Source organism: Acartia tonsa, chromosome 9 (assembly GCF_053477335.1).
Source record: "Acartia tonsa isolate MP-2025a chromosome 9, ASM5347733v1, whole genome shotgun sequence".
Classification (NCBI taxonomy): domain Eukaryota; kingdom Metazoa; phylum Arthropoda; class Copepoda; order Calanoida; family Acartiidae; genus Acartia; species Acartia tonsa.
Window position 1 is genome coordinate 20,845,431 of NC_137268.1, and position 21,731 is coordinate 20,867,161.

The following is a 21,731-nucleotide window of genomic DNA, read 5'->3' on the forward strand; positions in this document are numbered from 1 at the left end:
GCAGAAGACAGCCAAGACCCTAGCCTGGACGCCTGAGATGGAAGCCCAGCTGCTACAGCTCAAGGACAAGTTCCGCCAAGCCCCCATCCGAGCACCGCCCAGGTTTGACTTGCCGGCGGTATTCCAGCTCACCACAGACTTCAGCAGCCGCGCCATCTCTGCCATTCTGAGTCAATGCCAGGACGGCAAGGAGAGGCTGATTGCCGCCGTGGGGCGCAAGACAACCGACCCCGAGACTCGCTACCCGTCCTGGAAGGGAGAGATGGCCGCCATTATGTATGGAATCCGGAAATTTCACGGCATCTTGTCCTACCGCAGCTTCCAGATCAACACTGATTCCTCAGCCTTGCTACAGATGAAGTCGCTGAACACATCCACAGGGATGGTGGCCCGCTGGCAGGAGGAGCTAGCAGCCCTAGATTTTACTGTCTGCCACCGTCCTGGCACCCAGAACACCAACGCCGACGCCCTCAGCCACCGGGAGGACGCCAACATGCCGACAGCTACCGCTGAAGAATTAGCAGAGCAGGCTGAGTACATCCACAACCTTTGCCAGCTAGGGGAGTCCGCAGCTAGCCGGCCCCCTGCCGCACGACTGGACCCGGCTAGAGTATTAGAAGCCCAGACACAGGACCCTCTCCTGCTCCGTGTCCGCCAGTGGGTGGCTGATGGCAGTGCCCCAACTAAGGCTGAGCTGCGCGGCAAGGAACGAGACGAGCAGCAGTACGCCAGCCGCTTCACAGCCCTGGGACTTGACGAGCATGGCTGCCTCACCACCACTGACCAGACCCTGACAGGGGAAAGAACAAGATACCTGCTGCCTTCGGCCCTCCAGCAGGACGCGTTCTTTTTAGCCCATGGGACCCCCATGGCCGGGCACTTTGGAATGGACGCTACTATCGCCCGCGTCGCCATGCATTTCTGGTGGCCCAACCTGTCCCATGACGTCCGCCTGATGGTTCAGACTTGTCCTGAGTGTGTCCAGAAGGTTACCAAGGAAAGGTTGAAGCTAGGAATACATGTGCCCTCCCACCAGGGGTATCCACAGCAAGTCCTGTTTATTGACCTGGTGGGGCCGCTGCCAGAGACCCCAGCTGGAAACCGCTATATCCTCACCTGTCAAGACGGGTTCAGCCGGTTTGTCAGCCTCTACGCCATCCCCAACAAGCACACCCTCACGGTGGCGGAAGCCCTGCTGCACCGCCACCTGGCCACGTTCGGATGCCCCCCTGAAGATCCACTCCGACAACGGGATGGAGTTCACCGGCCAGGTATTCAAGGAGCTGGCCTCCAAGCTTGAGATTCCCTACACCTCCCTACCGCCACCGCCCTACAACCCGCAGTCCAACCGAGTGGAAAGGTTCCATCGGACGCTCAACACAGGCATGCGTCTGTTCTTAGACAGAGACGACAACAACTGGGAGCCACACTTGCCTGCCATTGCCTTCGCCTACAACACCAAGGCCTGCAGATCCACCGGCGTGACCCCGTTCCTGGCCTACTTTGGGAGAGAGGCCAAACTTCCGGTGGACATGGTGCTCCGGCTACCAGACACAGAATATGCCTCGGTTCCAGCCAACGTCCAAGCTCTCCTGCAACGCTACCATGCAGTGTATGACGCCATCCAGCAGCGAGAGGAGGGAACCATCCGGAGGAGCGCGGCAGCCTACGAAGGCACGGCCAAGTACGAGGTTGGAGACTTGGTCTGGTACCTGGCCCCCCGCCTGGTGCCAGGGAAGGCAGCCAAGATTACCAAGAGATGGACTGGCCCCTGGAAGGTAGTGCGGCAAGCTACAGACGTCCATTATGTCATCAAACCTGCCTCTCCAACCGCCAGGATCTCGGAAGTCACCGCGCATGTAGGCCGACTGCGCAAATACACTGGAGATGTGACTGCCCATCAGATTCCAACAGACATTCAAGGCGACCTGGACGGCGACGAGGATGCCACCGAGCTGCCGGTCGGAGCTGTGGCGCCGCCAACTAGTGACCCAGGACAGTTCCCAGTGTACCAGCCAGCCGCAGCCGCCCTACAGCCTAGCGGCCAGGATCGTGACCCGGTAGAAGAGAACCTGCAGCATCAACCCAATGAACCACCGCCGCCGCCGCCAGCTCCAGAGCCACCCAGAGATGCCATCTGGAACCCTGATACTGACATGGAGAACCTGCCGGCCAGCAGCGAGCCTGCAGGAGGAGAGGCGGCCACTGCGATGGAAGAGGCGGCCCCAGAGGACGAAGCTGAAGCAATGTGCCCCCTGCTGATGACAGCCATCCCCATCAGAGTAGGAGCTAGGAGGCCCAGCAACCTGGACCAAGCAGGCGCCCCCATGGAATTTTATGCGCCTTCCTCCATCGTTATTCCCCCCTTGGGAGCCTCCAGAGTTAGCCTAGGCCTCCGTGTCCAGTTACCCGCCGAGGCAGAGTTAGTTCTGCAGACGAGGCAAAACTTCCAACGACGGGGCTTGGCCGTCGCTAACCCACGGCTGGAAGCCAACCGGGAGTTGACAATGCTGATATCCAACCACAGCCAGACAGAGCAGCGAGTGTCTCGCGGAGCCTGTATAGCCAGAGCTGTCCTCCACCGAGCTGTGCCCCAGGAAGAGCCCTTCCTGCGCAGACATAGGTTGTCGTATCCCCAGGTTCAAGGCCTGGTGGCTCGAGAGCCCCGCAACCCTTGAAGGGGAGGTTGTGGTAATACGACAGCCAGACGGACGGGCAGTTTACAGAATTGCTACGCTGTGACTTATCATAACAAACCCTCTGCACTAATCTTATTATATCACCATTTATCTCATGACCGATGTTGACCCCGCTATCCAGCGGTCAAACTGGCCTGCCTAAATGTGGGGAGGGGCTCAAACACGCAGCTATCACGCGCCCCTCACGCAATTATACAACCGGGAGGCGCTGCCTCCCCTTTTACCACAGCTGCCCCCACAGCCTGTCTACCGCCGGGAGCTAAGCCCTTGCGTCCCACACCCCCTTCAAACCTAACCATTGTTATAATCTGTTGTATATATATAGTAAACATTCATTGTAAATATTATTCAGTTAAATATATAATTTCTGTATGACTAAATCCTGCTAGTTTGTTTTGGTAGAATAATTCAAGGCTAAGGCTCGTTGGACTCGAACTCGCAACCCTGTGAGCTGAAACGTTTGGCTTACCACAATATAATGATAAGAAATCTCATGTTTACAAAAAAAACTCCACCTACTTTAACATTTTTTATTTTTAACAAAAACCCCTTTGATTTAAATTTTCCATTAAATAATAATAAAAAATCTCATGTTTACAAAAAAACTCCACCTACTTTAACATTCTAAAAGTTCCATTTGGTGATTAATATCATGTTTACAAGAAAAACTCCTCCCCCTTTATAATATCAGAAATATCATATACAAAGTTTCATCAGGTGTTTATCACTTTATCTATCTACGATTCTACACCTTTTATTCCCCCCAAATATTTACAAGCAAATTTACAAATAATATTCGGGAGGAAGATTAATTTACTGTCATATAGATTGTATTGTGCAAAAATGATATTTAAATTGAAAGCAAAATATATTTTTTTTTTATTTAAAACACTTTTTTTCCTAGGTATGGTATTTACAAGATTTTAAGAATTTCACAAACGTCATTTATTTGAAAGATATTAATTTTTCATTTATTTTCCTTTCCCTATAACCATGAGATTTACACTAATATTTTACTTTTCATTTTAATAATAAATCTAAAGTGTAGATGTATATGCAGACAACTAACTAGATCCTCTTGTTGAGGACCTTTTTGTCTGGTAGCAAATTTATTTCTGCTCTTTTGTAGCGACTTGGCTGTGTTAATATTCTCGATGCTATTGGTTGATTTTGAAAGATGCAATTAAAATTCGGCATAGTGTCCTCGGGATGGGTACATACAGTTATTTAACCCCTTTCCCCTCTATTATTTTACTCTAATATTTTCTAATATTTTAACAGGCATAAAATTGAAGGCAAACTAAATCTGGTATAGAATTAACTTTGAAACTTCGGAATTAATGAAACACTTAAAAAGGATCTATTTCTTTAAAGCACAACTTTACACTTTTATCATCCAATATCCTATACCTACATCCCTGAAATGTAGGCAAATACCTTGTCTTAATTTCCCTCGAGTAAACTCAAATTCATATATTCTTTTAAAAGATTCATATTTATGTGCAAAAATTCAGGAATAAAGTGATACAGACAATTGTATCTCATATCGGTATGTTCGTATGTTTTTTCTTCTGAATGTCCGATGGTGTGCTTCCTCAAAGTACCTGTTGAACACTGAACCCTCTTCCTTGTTTTAAAAAGATATAATATAAATAAAGTAGATGAGATTATTTTTTTCCCCAACCAACTGATTTGTTTAATAGTACTAAACACGACCCTTTATAAATCATTTTAGATTCATTTTGCTTGTTAATAAGGCTCTACCTTATTTCTGACTTAATCAGATTTTTTTACTCTTTTCAATTGGGATACTTAAATTTATTTATATCCCATTGATCTCTCCTTGAATCACTGTACACAATCCCAATATTTCAATATATCTCTCAGCAAAAGTGCGAAGAATCTCTATAATACCTTTTCCAGTATGGTTTCGAGACCATTTAATTTCCGCTGGATTAAAACTGTTTCTCAGCCATATTGAAAAATCATCGTTTTTTAGACAATTTTCCGTAAATATTAACATAAAATCAACTTAAAAATAGTGGAGATTTTAGAGATTTCACGCCGCTTTAAACATTTAACACCAAAAATTTTGGGCACAGGACGACATTAAACCTGGCAGGGTCATCCAGGTTAAAACAATTTTTGACTTAAACTTTTCTAACGTGTCTACATGACATCATAAAATGATGAATATCTGCCACTGTTTTCCTGCCGACTACGGCGTGCAAAGTACAGCTGCTGCTGTAGAAACTTATATTTTGAGATTTCAAAAAATTTATAAAAGAAATACATTTTCTGAAAAAAAATCCCCCCCCCCCCCATCCCAAAAACTGAAACTAATCCCTAATTATCTTTTGTTACTCACTACACCCCTGTAAAGCTCCGCCCATTTTATGAGTAAATCACTGCATCCATAGGTTTTAATTTAATATAAGTTCCATGTGATTTTTATAAGCACGTGTTTTAGCAAAAAAAATATACCGTGTAATAATTATATAATGAAATGTTTCTATTTGTGTTTATATAATCAGTTAACTTTCAAACACAGTTCACTGAAGGTGCTAAAAAATTGAGTTTATTTATTCAACAAGTAAGGCACATATATATTGTATATATATTTATTTCTGTGATGAAAACACATGTATGGTTATATTGAAATTGATAAAGTAATGGTTGTGCGAGATCATAATGGACAAAAAAACATAATATCATGCACAAAATTTGTTTCATTTTCATCAATAGAGACAATATTTATATATTGCTTCGTATTAGAGACAGCTTTCTGCAGATATGAATATGAAACATTATAAGATTAATACCATTTTCGTGAGCCTCTGACAAACTTGAAGTGAATATTATTATTTTTATTGTAATATCCATGAAAATTTATCCATAATACGATGCTTTATCTGACTTTTTACTATGCCTTAGAACCGGTTCTAATCCAACAGATATTAGTCGCGGTTTCAAAGCCAAAAAAAGTTAGCTGAAGATACATATCTAAAAAGTAATTTTATATAAAAAATAACAGTTTCTTTCAAATATCATATATTTTTTTCTTTATTGATAACAATGAAAGCTCTCATAAATATATATAAATATTAAATTAACTTTAATTTTTTTCAGAGAAGCTTAAAGAAAAATAGAAAAAAGAAAAGATAGAAAATCGCCCACAATAAATCTACAAAAAAATTACAGCTCACATAAAAAATGTCTCCTTTACCTCAGCAGCAAGATGCGGAAGTCATCCTGACTGCCATTGATTTGGAAAAGACTTGTTCTTGCCAGCTGGCGACAACCACAGCGGCGGTGAATAAGAAGAATTGGAGGAAGGTTGACAAGGGAGCGGCAACGGCTGCAGTCATGTGGGCATTGATGGCGCTCATTTTATTCTTATTTATCCATAGTTATTTTACTATATAACAGTCGGTCAATTCTCGTCTGTAGGACGGGATACACCACAATATCTTATTATAATGTACTAGCGGCTTCGCCCCTAGCCTCTAGCGGCTTTGCCCCAAGAGGCATAATTACATCTTCTATTACCTATTACCGAGATCTTAAGAGACAGACAGATGGACAGACAGACGGAAGGAGTGACAAACGGACGGACAGACATAATTCTACTTTGTATTATAGATATACAAATCAAACTTTGCTTAATGAAAAGCATGGTTGAATGATCTAACGTACTAACTGTGCATTGTAATGAGTTGCATTCATACTTTGGCCAAGGCATTCCCCTCACTTTTTATTGAATGTTGAATTATTTAAACGTTATAGATTCAAACCAATCATATTTCCGACAATGAGCGAGCGAATGTCCGTACGTCACTATGAGTTAACTTGAGAGTGAGAAAATTATAAGCTCCTATGTCCTATGTTAGTAATTTACATACAATACCTGCTAAAATTTAAAATATTGTCTTTACTCTGTCTGCCAGTCTGTAACGACGTGAGATTTGTAAAACTACAATGTTAGGTTATTTATTACTGCCTTTTATAAACATATTTGATATTTTATTGTTTTATCGTTAGCGCTGGAAAGTGTCATGTGTGATGTCATAATTATACGTCTGTTATCCATCTCTATTTTTATTAGGGGTATCATTTCCCTCCCTTTTAGACTTATTCTTATGACGTCACACATAACACTTTCCAGCGCTTCTTTATATTGCTATTGTAAATATTTAAACTTAAACAATGTTTCTTAATAAAAATTGCAAAGGTTCTTTACATTCTTTCGTACCCCTGTATTGAATTGAAACTTTATATTACATTCTTGTTTTTGACGCGTAAAACATGTAGTGATAAACTTACTTCCGTGTTTGAAAAATATAGAAGTATCGCTGAATTGAAAGATGGGTCTGTCTTCAAATAAAAATAACATGAATTTGTTTGTGTGTACCGAAGGATCTTGCTAACCGTTTGACCAAAGTGTTTCTTCTTTACAATCAAGCTTCTCATAGGTTCTGGGAAGGTTTATTACTATTTTGGGGGAAGGTTTACGATCCTCCCAAGAGAAATTGCCTCTAGGAAAAATACCCCCTTTTAAACTTTTGTTTGTCCCCCTCAAATGCCCCTAGAGGCCTATAGGGCTGTAGCCGATATTACTATTAGTAACGTGATGTCTATATGTGTGTACCTTTCTAACCACTAAACCAATATGGTTCTCCGTTACAATGTAACTTCTCACATGTCCTGGGATGGTTTTAAACTATTTTGGGGAGGGTTTCTTTACTCTCCCAAGAGAATTAGCCCAAAATAAAAATAACCCACCCCAAAATTTGTTCTTCTTCACTTTTTCCCATTTCAATTTAAGTGCCCCTAGAGGCCTTTGGTGGCATATATCAAATAGGTTCATAACTAATGAGATGTTATTTGAAAAGATATATTTTTAAAGAAATGAAAGATAGTTTGTCATAATGTTGATTACATGATAATGGACAAATAGAAAGCAAAATTAAATGTCAAACGTCTTCATATGCTATTGAAAATAATTCTATGAATGTATGCCTCGCTTTCTATATAAAAACAAGGACAATTATTTTAATAAGAAGCTCAGCAGTAACAAGAACTATCAATAGAAAAAGCTCTAGCTAGAGACGTTATAAATGAATCATAAATCATAAAGTCCAATTAAAATTTAGGACCATCTAATTAGATATCTGTTGTAAGAATCAGTGACATACACAACAATTTAAAGAGGGTGGCAACACACCCATACACCTTTTTAGCATACGCCACCTAGCCCCCAAAAATCTGTAAAGAAATCTTAAATGTATGAATTATTATAGAGACAGACTTAGACTCTGTTACAGAAAAGCTTTGCTTTCAATCATCAAGAATTTTGTATACCTTAAATGATATTAAAATTAGAATAGGGATTGTCAAATGAAGGTTACTGTAATATGAAGGAATTGGGATTGATTGATTGATTGAATTATGGTATCAAGCGTAGCAACTTAACAATTTCAAGTCTTATATATCAACTTTTGGTAAAATATATAATATATTCTGTGACTCTAAAAGTTGCCACCTCTAAATGACAATTAGCTGCATATTTAGGAAAATACAACAGTTTGATGTAAACTTAAGTTTGTTATGTTTTTAAAACTACACGGTAGAAAATTATGATTCGTTTGATTTACTTTTATAATTTTTTATTTACCTTATAAAACTGTACCATAACTGCTAATTTTAAGTTTAATCTTAATACTTTTCAATTATTTGACATTTCAAAATTAGATGTTATAAAGGCATTTGATACAATCTACCCTAAATCTATCAACCCTTCTCTGTGACTCTATAAATCCTAGTTTCAAAGACTTGTTTGATTTTCATTACCCCCAACTTTACTTTGGAATTAGTTCACTATATCATGGCAATCAATGACACAGATAAATTATCTCTTAACATTATGATCTCTAAAATGGCTGGTGATAATTTTGCAAATGCACTTTTTTTCCTATTTATTTCTGTTCAGTGGTTAGCGAGACTTCAAAAATGAATGGCTTTTTTTACCAAGGTATCTATATGATGGGGTAAGGTGTAATTACTTTTTTAATGTGGATCTACAACTAAAATAGTAAGGATAACCTTCCAAAGACCTATAAAAAAGTCATTAAACACTAAAATTAAAACATATTACTTAATTGAAATAGTTGAATCAATGTCACCTTTCTTTGATTGCAATGTTTAAGAGTAAGTTATATCAGCTTATTATAAAAAAGTTTGGCAATTTACATAATTATACAATCATTAAATAAATAAATAAATACATTGATGGAAATTAGTTTTTTTTCACCGAAGCAGTGTTTGCTGAATTAATTATCTAAGAATTCCTAGATCAATTAGGAACAATTTTGTATACATTCTTTGCCAGTATAATATTAAAAGGTTAACAACTAATATTCTAAGCCTGCCTTGATAAGATAAAACTCTTAATTCTTTTTAGGATGGACTTTCCTACCTGCAGTACCCTAATCCTAACCCTTATCAGTACCAAATATAACCTCACCTAACCAATACTAAATTAATAATCCAACAAACAAATTCTACACCCCCCCCCCTCTTTTTTTAAATATTTATTTGAAATAAGGGAAAGAGAGTATTATCGTTCAACAAGGTACCTGTGTGAAACATCATGATAACATCCTTGTTATTTATTTGAATACTGTTGCAATGTTGATTATTATCATTCTTGTTATTTATTTGAATACTGTTGCAATGTTGATTATTATCATTCTTGTTATTTATTTGAATACTGTTGCAATGTTGATTATTATTATTCTTGTTATGTATTTGAATACTGTTGCAATGTTGATTATTATCATTCTTGTTATGTATTTGAATACTGTTGCAATGTTGATTATTTTCATTCTTGTTATGTATTTGAATACTGTTGCAATGTTGATTATTATCATTCTTGTTATGTATTTGAATACTGTTGCAATGTTGATTATTATCATTCTTGTTATGTATTTGAATACTGTTGCAATGTTGATTATTTTCATCCTTGTTCTGAATTTGAATACTGTTGCAATGTTGATTATTATCATTCTTGTTATGTATTTGAATACTGTTGCAATGTTGATTATTATCATTCTTGTTATGTATTTGAATACTGTTGCAATGTTGATTATTTTCATCCTTGTTCTGAATTTGAATACTGTTGCAATGTTGATTATTATCATTCTTGTTATGTATTTGAATACTGTTGCAATGTTGATTATTATCATTCTTGTTATGTATTTGAATACTGTTGCAATGTTGATTATTTTCATCCTTGTTCTGAATTTGAATACTGTTGCAATGTTGATTATTATCATTCTTGTTATGTATTTGAATACTGTTGCAATGTTGATTATTTTCATCCTTGTTCTGAATTTGAATACTGTTGCAATGTTGATTGTTAAGAAGATTAGAATTGCAAATGATGTCTTTGTAGGTTGACTTTATACACATAAATACTGGTTCTTATGTAAGCCATATCAAAATGATTAAAACAAGGACACTTATGTTTATAAATAGTGCATAAATATTATAAGCAAATGTAATATCCAATCCACAAAGCAATTAAAGTTAGGAAACATTCAATTAAAATTATAATATATCAGCCTATGAAGTTTTGCATTTTGCTGATTAAAAAAAATAAAAATTATCTAAAAACATCTTACTATGATTAAGATAAAGTAGGTATATGTAAGCATTCAAATTTATCATAAACTCAAACTAAATGATTTACATTGTTTTAACTTTTAATCATATGCAGGTTTTTCTCAGTTGTCATTTAAGAAAAAAAATAAAACGTTTAGAAGACTGTGGACAAAGACAATTATATCTTATTGAGGTTGATAACAGAGGCGTACAGAAGGGAGACTATCCACCCCCTGGCAAAATTATGGTGAGTATAAACCCCACTACACCCCATTTGACAAGGGTCTACACACCCTAATACAGCTAAGGGGGGTTTCTAAGTAAAAAGCCACATCCCCCTTAAATCTAATTGTTAATATTTTTGGGTGAGCTTCGTGTACCCCCGTGGCAAACCCCTCTGTTCAATATTTGTTAAGATATATACAATATACATAGATATATTTCATCTGAATAGAATGACCAAAATTAAGTCATGTGCAATGAGTTTAATCTAACTTTAATTCAACACACAAGGGCATTCTGTGTGTATGTTTGTGTGTGTGTGTCTGTGTAAATGTGTGTCATTTTGTGTGTGTGTGTGTATTAACACAATATACACAAATTAACACAGAATTAGAGTTGATAGAAAAATATCCAAATCTCTAAAGATTTGTTAAATTTATGTCATATTCACATTTAATTCATACATTGTTTTGTCCGAATGTTTATCGGTCATGCTTCAAAAGACATAAACCTTGTTTCTTTAAAAAGCTTCGTTTTTTTTGAGATTTTGCTTAATATTTCTCTTTTTTTATTACTTTTTATTATAACTGAAATCTGCTCTATTGCTCCAATTGTCCGTTTCTCAATTTTAAGATTTTTTTATGTGCTCTTCTACTCATGGATGTTGATTATAAACCCAGCAATTACTGCCACTCTAATTCTAATAAGTAGATTATATAATTCAAACATAAACACATTAGCACAGGACAAACATATATGACAATAACTTAATAAGTAGGTTAACATCACTTATTCATAAATTTCAATGGGATAACCTAATATCCATCTGACTTTCTCTTTTACCAGGCAGATTTTTTTATCCACAAAATAAGACAGTAATAAGGTGTTTTTGTTTGTGCGTTAATAATTAGACAATCACTGAACCGATTGAATTCGATTTAAGTCTTGAGATGGTATTAGGCTATTTTTCAGCTCCTCTGTACCATTACGAGTACAGAGCTACTAGATACTTTTTAAAAACTATTCCTTGCCTCTAACTTATCAAACAATAAAAAAAGATCTCATCAACAACTCTAAACAAGGAAAGCGAGTAGCGAAGTAAAATATTCATGGATGGAAATATGGAAAAAGTGACTTTAAAAGCAGATGTTTAGTATACGTGTATTTTTAATTTTTTCAATATCTATGTTTTTTTTTTACTTGACTGATAGACCTACGGAATAAGTAAATCATCTACAAATGCTTATTAACATAGGGAATCATCACAAAAATTCAGCTTCTATCTTGACCAGCAGCTGAGAAAACCACATTTTCTCTCATATCATTACTGACTGACAAACAGACGGACGGACAGACAGCCAAAGTTAATTGTAGAGTATTTGGCCTCAATAATTTAAAGATTCAACAACATAATTAAAACTCTTTCTTTCTAAATAGTATGACATACAATAAAATAACCAATGAAGAAGAAGAAAGTTGCACACAAAAAAATTCTGACTTCATGGATAATTCCTCATTTTTAAGACGTCACATTGAGCGACTTTCTTCGTCTTCTAACAAATGAGAGGCCAACATAAATGTTACCATTGGACAATTACAGTGTATACTGGCCTCTCATAAGCCCTTCTATCGCATGACGTCATAATCTATTGAGGGACTTTAATCATCTTGTGACTAGTTAAAAGTAGCTTCTAAAAGATATAATTTCTTATAATAATGGATATAGGATATACATGGATATATTGACAAGAGAAAATTTATCGTCAATTTAGCTTACTGATACGGACCTCATTTATTGGTCACTTCGTTCATCCAGTAGGAGGGGAGGGGATTGGGGAAAGCTGGTGGATTTGGTTTATTTTTAGCTAGCTGCGAGCATTACTTTATCAGAGTAAATGAAAATCTGGTGCAACATCCAAGTATAACTATATATCGATTCTTATAATACCCAATAGTCATATTAATTAAATGTAAGGATAAGACAAAATAGATATAATCCTTATACTAAAGTAACAGGATGTCTATTTGTCTGTGTGTTTGTACCGAAGGATCTCGCTGCTGAACCGATCAGGTTCTCCTTAACAAGGTAGCTTCTCATAGGTCCCGGAAAGGGTTATAACTAATATTGGGGAGGGTACCAGCACCCTCCCATGAGAAATCGCCCCTAGAAAAAATCCCCCCTCCACAAAAAAAAATGGGAAAATGGGGGGCGGGACACCATCCCCCCCAAAAATTTTTAGCCGCTATTACAGAGATAAAGAGGTAGAGGGATAGATAGATAGAGACAATAGAATTTAGATTAACCACTTTCCCTCCCAAATAATTTATACTAAAACAGGTATTACCATGTAAAAACTGATGCAAGAAAAATATCGTCAATTGTCATATCCCCTAATTCTTGCAAGTAATCAGTCTTGATTCGAAATGAGATATTGAAAATCTTTATATCTTTTTTCTTTCTCAATACAATTAAATCGAGCCCAGAAAAAATACAAAGAATATAATAAATATAAGAAAAAATAGCTATATTAATCTTAAGTTTTTGGACCTATCCTATGAAAACAATTGATGTATAATTACTTGGATGTTGAACCAGATTCTCATGTACTCTAATAAAGTGATACTCGCAGCTGGCTAAAAGACACCCATTCACCCCTTACCCCAATCTCCTCCCCTCCTACCAAAAATGAGGATAATTGTAGCAACCTTAATTGATGATAATTTTTGCCTGTCAATATATCCACGTAATCTATATCCATTATTAAAACCATAACTGGAAAAATAAAAAAAATCTGTACTACCTCTTTTTAAAAGCGAAGCTTTTCTATAATTAGGGTAGGTCCGTCCGTACGTCCGTCCGTCCGTCCGTACGTCCGTCCGTCACGGATAGCTTTTTTCGTTAATTTAGACATGTTAGAATTGTCTTATCGATTTCAAATTTTGCATGGTGATTCTTTTAGTAGTTAGGTACGATTTAGAAAGCGTAGCAACTCTATAATCATTACCAAAATGTCCATACGTCCATTTTAAACATGTTGATTTTTTAACTTTTTGAAATAGCTTTTTTCGTTAATTTAGGCATGTTAGAATTGTCCTATCGATTTCAAATTTTGCATGGTGATTCCTGTAATAGTTAGGTACGATTTAGAAAGCGTAGCAACTCTATAATCATTACCAGAATGTCCGTACGTCCATTTTAAACATGTTGATTTTTTTTACATTTTTAACAACAAATTTGTATGTTACCTAATTATCCGATTGGTCTGATTTTTGGTATACTGATTCCTGGGACAACAAAGTACAATATTATAAGCAAAGCAACTCTATAATCAAGTCCTAAAAATGTAAGTATGTCCATAATCATTATCCTGTATCAAGCAGTTTTTCAACAAATTTACTTACAATTTTACTTTGACTCTTATACATTCGCATTCTGATTATTCAGTTCTGACATTATACAAGGGTTAATGTCCGTTTGTCCTACCGTTTCAGTGCTTCGCTTTTATGGATGTTGTCATCCTTGTTTTTTTGCAACCAAAGCTCTTTTTTTATTTAGGTGTTATAAATGTCCTTTCTTTTGGATATAATTGTCTTTGCTACTATATATAATTTCTAAGTCTGTTATTTGGTTTTAGAGGATTGATCTAATTAATTTTGTCTGCAAATATGGTATCCATTCATTCCCGCATTTATTGTAAGTGTGTAAATTTAGCTAATTTTAAAAAAGTTAGAATTTGGCCTGGAAAAGCACCACTACTCTTCAACTATGGGTTGTCAGTATAAGTCAAAATGTCTGTGTGTCTGTCGGGGGGCCTTACTAGATCATTGGTGGGGGGGGGGGGGGTTGAGAGTGTGGCGAAAAAGGACAGATCAACCTAGTTACATTGTAGTAACACTGAACAAAGCCAGCAAAAGAATGAAAATATTTTTCTAATATTTTGAACCTCCTCTCACATATAAGAAGATTAAAACTTTGGCTTAAATTAACTTTTAGCAGCAAAGATTATTAAAACATATTTTTTAAGCTTTTAAGTTTTTTTTATACTTCTAGGGCTATTCCGTTCGTAACGAATAGTTTTCATCTGTAGAATCGACCTTTCGCTTTAAAACTTTGAATGTTGATTTATGTAACAATTAATTAAATTTAAAAACCGTAGTAACCCTATCATCATTACCAAAAAGTCAGTAACAGAATCCTTTTAGAAAATTTTCGTAATCACAATTTTAATATTGTTGTTATTATCCTAATATCTTAATTCCTAGAATGATAAGGTATAACTGTTTTGCCTGATTTGTAAAATTAATGAATATTTATCGTACTGTGTTCTATAGATAAGAATTTCTTGTAAAAACATTTTTGGTTTGGCCCAAGTTGCCGAAAACCCGGGCTTATCAGAATGAAATTTATTTTATGATTTTCATGATTTTTTTCTTTGATCAATACTTTAAAACATACATTTAAGACGGTTTAGAACCGGTTTTTATACAGTAGAAAATCCGTCACAGTATTTGTTTTCGTTAAAAGGAAGCATTATCAATAAAATATGAGACTTTAGACTTTTTTGATTTGTTAGACCAATAATCTTTTGCTCTCTTAATTGGTTAAAAGTTTCACATGAAACTTTTGGATTGTTCCGAAATCTTTATGGTAAATTCTATAACAATACAATAATGAGCTAGAAAATGAGTAGATTTTACTGTAATTCCATGGTTTTAAATGTTTACAGGATCAGCTTTGTGTTAATTACTTCCAGATGACCAATTTTTATTTTCAGGTATAAGATGACAAGTATGTCAGCTGGAATATATTAAATTTAATAGCTAAAATTGATTATAATGGATTTATTATTACTTGGATCTTACACAAGATTATCATGTACTCTAATAAAGTGATTCTCGTAGCTGACCAGAATAGCGATACCCTATCTCTTTCCCTCCTACTGGATGGACAAACTGGCCAATAAAAGATGACTATTATAGCAAATCAAATTGACGACAAATTTTCCTCTGTTAATATAACCACGTATTCTACATATATCCATTTTTACCACTTACTTTGTCCATGGTAAATTTTTAACATTTTAATTTACACCATTAGGAAAAGTTTTAGACAGTCTTTTTTTCTCTCTCATTTTTTACCACACTGAGAACATATTAAAACCAAATCTTTTTTGCTTCTATTCTTAATCATATTTTATTTTCGCTGTGATGATATGTGAAATGTACACCAGTAATTTCTTTTATAGATTCCTGCACCGAAAAGACATGAAAATTCGATGGTTTATTTCGACTACATAACATAACACACATAGGGTCTTAAATTTTTTATGAAAGGCCGCCGTTCATGAGATCATTAAGGATAAATAGCAATTTTTAATTCTCAAATAAAAAACGTTTGTCTTAGTGAGTAAATTATTATTTTATTTGTGGAATTAGCTGGCTCTTACAATCTATATTGACAGTTAGAGTATAGAAAAGGTTACTATACAGTGGTACTACAAAAATGGATGTAGAATATACGCGGATATTTCGACAGGGGAAAAAATGTTGTCAAATTAGATTACTAACATGGACATCAATTATTGGCCAGTTCGTTCATCCAGTAGTAGGGGATGGGATGGGGTAAAGTGGATGGAAGAGGGTTATCGATATTTTAGCTAGCTACAAGTTTTACTTTATTAGAGTACATGATAATTATATGTAAGATCCATCACTACAAATGATATTTTTTACTATTGAAGCTTTTGGGTCTTTGAAAATCAACGAATAGCGTCAAGAATATTAACACAGTCAAGTCTCTTCAAAGGAACAGAAAGCAATTTGCTAGCAGAAAAAAAGGTCTTCAACAGGGAAATGCAGGTAGTTGTCTGGTTTTACATTTAATTTATTTTTTGTTCAATCAATTTCATCCAGCTTTGTCCCTTCCCTCCCTGTTGAAGAGCCATACTTAACTTTTATATGATCTATATTAACATCACTGTGGGCTAGAATTGAATCAAGACAAAAGTAAGTGCCGAGCCCTGGGACCTATGTATGGTGAAAATAGACATAAAACCATGATGATTCCAGGTAAAACCAAAATATTTCAGCGGGGTCTTTTTGTTTTATTTCAATTTTAAGTTCTGAAAAAAAAATGAAAAAAATATGAAAATCTTTAATAAAAAACAAACAAAAACTGTTTTTCAAAATTTTTTTTCACTAAAAGATACAAACAACTTATATACATACTATAAGCTTTAAAAAAATCAAAATTTTCAAATTTAGGACTGCCTTTCCAAGGTTAGAAGAAAAATCCTAACAACGAATTCTAACATATTTCTGATCAACATAGCAATAAAACGTCTTTTGCTAAATCTTTAACATCAAAATTAAATAGCACTTACTAAAGACTTTTTTTCATTTAAACTTATACTTTTTACATCATTTAACTTTTAAGATTGTGTTTTTTTTAAAGAAAGGTTGCGTGATTTTTTTCTCATAATTAATTTATCTTAATATGCTGCATTATAAGTGACTGACATTGTAGGCTGTGATGGCTTAGAAAACTCAATACCAGTTTTGTTAACCCAGGCCATCGGCCCCTCGGGGCCTACAAAACTAGTTTTAATCTTTTTATTTTTATTTTACTATCTGCTAAAAGCTGTCTATAATCCCATACAATAAATAACTATTAAACATACCAATTAAAGTGAAACAGGGATCTTAAGGGATAAGACAAAGGATGATAAATTGATTACTCCTTCTGTAGATTAATATTATTGGTTAAAAAGTTTGGACTTTGCATGTTTGAACCATCAAATCATTAATCAATTCATAAATTATCAATAAAACATACCAAGACTAATAGTATAAACCAAACAATCAAGATGAAAAATAAAGTTCCCAAAGTTTTTGAACCAATGAATGAGAAAATATTTATAAAGAACTTTGGGTACCAGCAAATTTTACATTCCAATGTCCCCTTGATCCATATTAAATCTACCATTTCATAAATTGAAGAATTTATTTATCAGTATAATTTAATTGTAAACAACAAAACAACAGGGAAGAAGGGGACATAAGAACTGTAAAGATTCTTAGAAATAGGAAAAGTTTTCTTTTGTGTGGACACTGCTAGTTTGAACCATCCAATTAAGATTTAATAAAAGACCAGTTAACTAATTAGATAACGTGTCTATAAAAACTTTTGGTACCAGTATAATTTATAGTCACATGCCATACTCGGCGAGGGTGAGGTAATAAAGAGTAGCTCACTTGTGACAGCGGGTCAAGGTATAATATACAAAAGTGTTTCATCCTTCTTCATTACTACTTAGGTCCAAACACTAAGAAAAAATGGCTACACAAACAAATAAACAGTCACATTTTTCCTCCCTTCTTGCCGATTTGCTTGTATTTATCATGTATAAAATCAATTATTTATCATACATTGGAGGTAGGGGGCTTTGGACTGTTTATAACACTAGTCTAAAAAGTTCTATAATAATAATTTATTATTCGTTGGCTTATATTTTAGTAAAAATATTTTGTTTTGTTTATTCTAGGTTTTTTTAAAATGAAACTTACATATATGGAATGTGTCCCAGAAATAGAGAGGACAATTGACTGTTCAATACACTATTCTCCAAACTTTATAAAGACACTAGCGGCTACGTCCCTAGAGGCCTCTAAGGGCACTTAAGTTGGGAGGAAGGAAAGTCGACCTCCCCCATTTTCAACTTGAGTTTTAAAAAGAAAAAGGGGAAGGGGATTATTTTTATTAGGAGGGTGGAGATACCCTCCCCCAAAATATTTAAAAACTTCCCTGGACCTATAAGAAGCTTTAATGTAAAGGAGAACCATAACGCTTCAGCGGTTAGCGAGATCCTTTGCTACAGACAAACAAAGCTTAATACTTTATATAATAGGATTTCTTATTCTTTGACTTAACAACTATGGTTACTTTTGAATAGTTTTGTTTTTGTCTGTTTTCAGGGGAAATTTAATTTGTATAGCAGCTATTCAAGACAGACGGCTGCATTTTTTGTTAAGATTCCCTAAACAATTTACTTTGTATATCAGTCAAGGTCTATAAATATTAAAATTATAAAATACGCAAGAAAGGTTTCAGGATTTAAAGAAATTCTTTTTAAAACTGCTTGTCCATATTCCCATCTCATCCATGTTATTGATGTTGTCATCCTTGTTTCTTTCTTTCAGGGATCTTAAGGGATAAGACAAAGGACAATAAAGTGATACATGTAGATTTCCACAAATTATGACAAGGAAACTAACCATTTCTTATGTAAAATTATTGTTTGATTATATGTTTGTAAAATATTAGTTTGAAACCATTCTATTAATTTTAGTAAAAGTACACAATTTTTTTGAGCTAACGTGGGTACTGGTGTGATTTACATCCCAATGTCCCCTCCCTCTTATAATTAGCAAAATAAATTTTAAAACGGCATTCTGCTTTTCAAAACAGGATATTTAAATAATTTGTATGATAGAACAAAAGATCCTAAAACTCTAGACAAAAAGTAACAGGATGTCTTTCTGTCTATATATAAGTGTATGTTTAACGAAGGAGGGAGGGAGTGAACTGGACATAGAATTGTAAATCATATCCAAAGTTTTATAAACACATTTTCTCATCCTTTTGATAATTTATGAATTGATTAATGATTTGATGGTTCAAACATGCAAAGTCCAAACTTTTTAACCAATAATATTAATCTACAGAAGGAGTAATCAATTTATCATCCTTTGTCTTATCCCTTAAGATCCCTGTTTCACTTTAATTGGTATGTTTAATAGTTATTTATTGTATGGGATTATAGACAGCTTTTAGCAGATAGTAAAATAAAAATAAAAAAAATTAAAACTAGTTTTGTAGGCCCCGAGGGGCCGATGGCCTGGGTTAACAAAACTGGTATTGAGTTTTCTAAACCATCACAGCCTACAATGTCAGTCACTTATAATGCAGCATATTAAGATAAATTAATTATGAGAAAAAAAATCACGCAACCTTTCTTTAAAAAAAACACAATCTTAAAAGTTAAATAATGTAAAAAGTATAAGTTTAAATGAAAAAAAGTCTTTAGTAAGTGCTATTTAATTTTGATGTTAAAGATTTAGCAAAAGACGTTTTATTGCTATGTTGATCAGAAATATGTTAGAATTCGTTGTTAGGATTTTTCTTCTAACCTTGGAAAGGCAGTCCTAAATTTGAAAATTTTGATTTTTTTAAAGCTTATAGTAAATATATAAGTTGTTTGTATCTTTTAGTGAAAAAAAATTTTGAAAAACAGTTTTTGTTTGTTTTTTATTAAAGATTTTCATATTTTTTTCATTTTTTTTTCAGAACTTAAAATTGAAATAAAACAAAAAGACCCCGCTGAAATATTTTGGTTTTACCTGGAATCATCATGGTTTTATGTCTATTTTCACCATACATAGGTCCCAGGGCTCGGCACTTACTTTTGTCTTGATTCAATTCTAGCCCACAGTGACATTTCTAAAAATAGTATTTTAGAAATATTATGTTATTTTGTGTCCCACTAATATTGGAATTCTATAGAGAGTGTATACAACCTGTTATCTTATTTATACAAATATAGTAGAGGTATACAGACTAATCATTATTCTATAGAGAGTGTATACAACCTGTTATCTTATTTATACAAATATAGTAGAGGTATACAGACTAATCATTATTCTATAGAGAGTGTTTACAACCTGTTATACTATTTATACAAATATAATAGAGGTATACAGACTAATCATTATTCTATAGAGAGTGTTTACAACCTGTTATCTCATTTATACAAATATAGTAGAGGTATATAGACTATTCATTATTCTATAAAGAGTGTTTACAACCTGTTATCTTATTTATACAAATATAGTAGAGGTATACAGACTAATCATTATTCTATAGAGAGTGTTTACAATCTGTTATCTTATTTATACAATTATAATAGAGGTATACAGACTATTTATTATTCTATAGAGAGTGTATACAACCTGTTATCTTATTTATACAAATATAGTAGAGGTATACAGACTATTTATTATTCTATAGAGAGTGTACAACCTGTTATCTTATTTATACAAATATAGTAGAGGTATACAGACTAATCATTATTCTATAGAGAGTGTTTACAACCTGTTATCTTATTTTTACAAATATAGTAGAGGTATACAGACTCCTCATTATGTAGAGTAGATTTTATAAAAAAAATAACCAATTCATAGCCATTTTGTTGACATTTATTTCCATTTAGTAGTGCATCTACTCTATATAACTAGGGTTTCTACAACTCACAGCATATACAAGTTTAAATTCCAGAACAACACCCACTTATACTAAATTTTACTGTATTAAACTTTACTGCTTCGTTTTTCAAACATTGTTATAATGATTTTAGTGAATTTTTCAGATTTTATTATTGATGAAGAAAAGTAAACTTTATTATATAATATAATTTTTAAAAATCGTTAAAACTAAAAAGGTCAAGTCTAAATAAAGGTTCATGAAGAATTGTTGATTTTTAGCGCTTACAGGTTTTAGTCAAACCTAAAAAGACACATTAAATTAACTTTTAATCTATGCTAGCATCTACACGAATTAAGATATCATTCACCAAAATAGACTTAAACCTAACCAAGTATTTATATATGCCAATATTTTTCATATAATGATGTGTTTATTCATAAAATAATTGGTCTATTAGAGTACTTAAACAAATATTTATAACATGTTAGAGAATAAAAGAGTTATGGCTATTCAAATATTACAGCTGCCAAATCCACTCTTCATTCTAGTTTTAAAAGCTATGCTTCTCTATAATTTGGGTTTGTACGTGCGTCCGTACGTCACAGTTAGTTATTTTTTGTTAATTTAGGCATGTCAGAATTTGTCCTATCGGTTTCGATGCTGTGAGTATTGGTGCAAAAAATATGACGTAACAAAAAAAATTAGCCAATGAGAGGCCGTTATTGACCAATGGTAAAATTTATAGTGGCCTCTCATTGGCTAATTTTTTTTGTTACGTCATATTTTTTGCACCAATACTCACAGCATCATCGGTTTCATACTTTGAATAATGATTCTGTAACAGTCAGGTACAATTTAGAAAGCGTAGCAACTCTATAATCGTTACT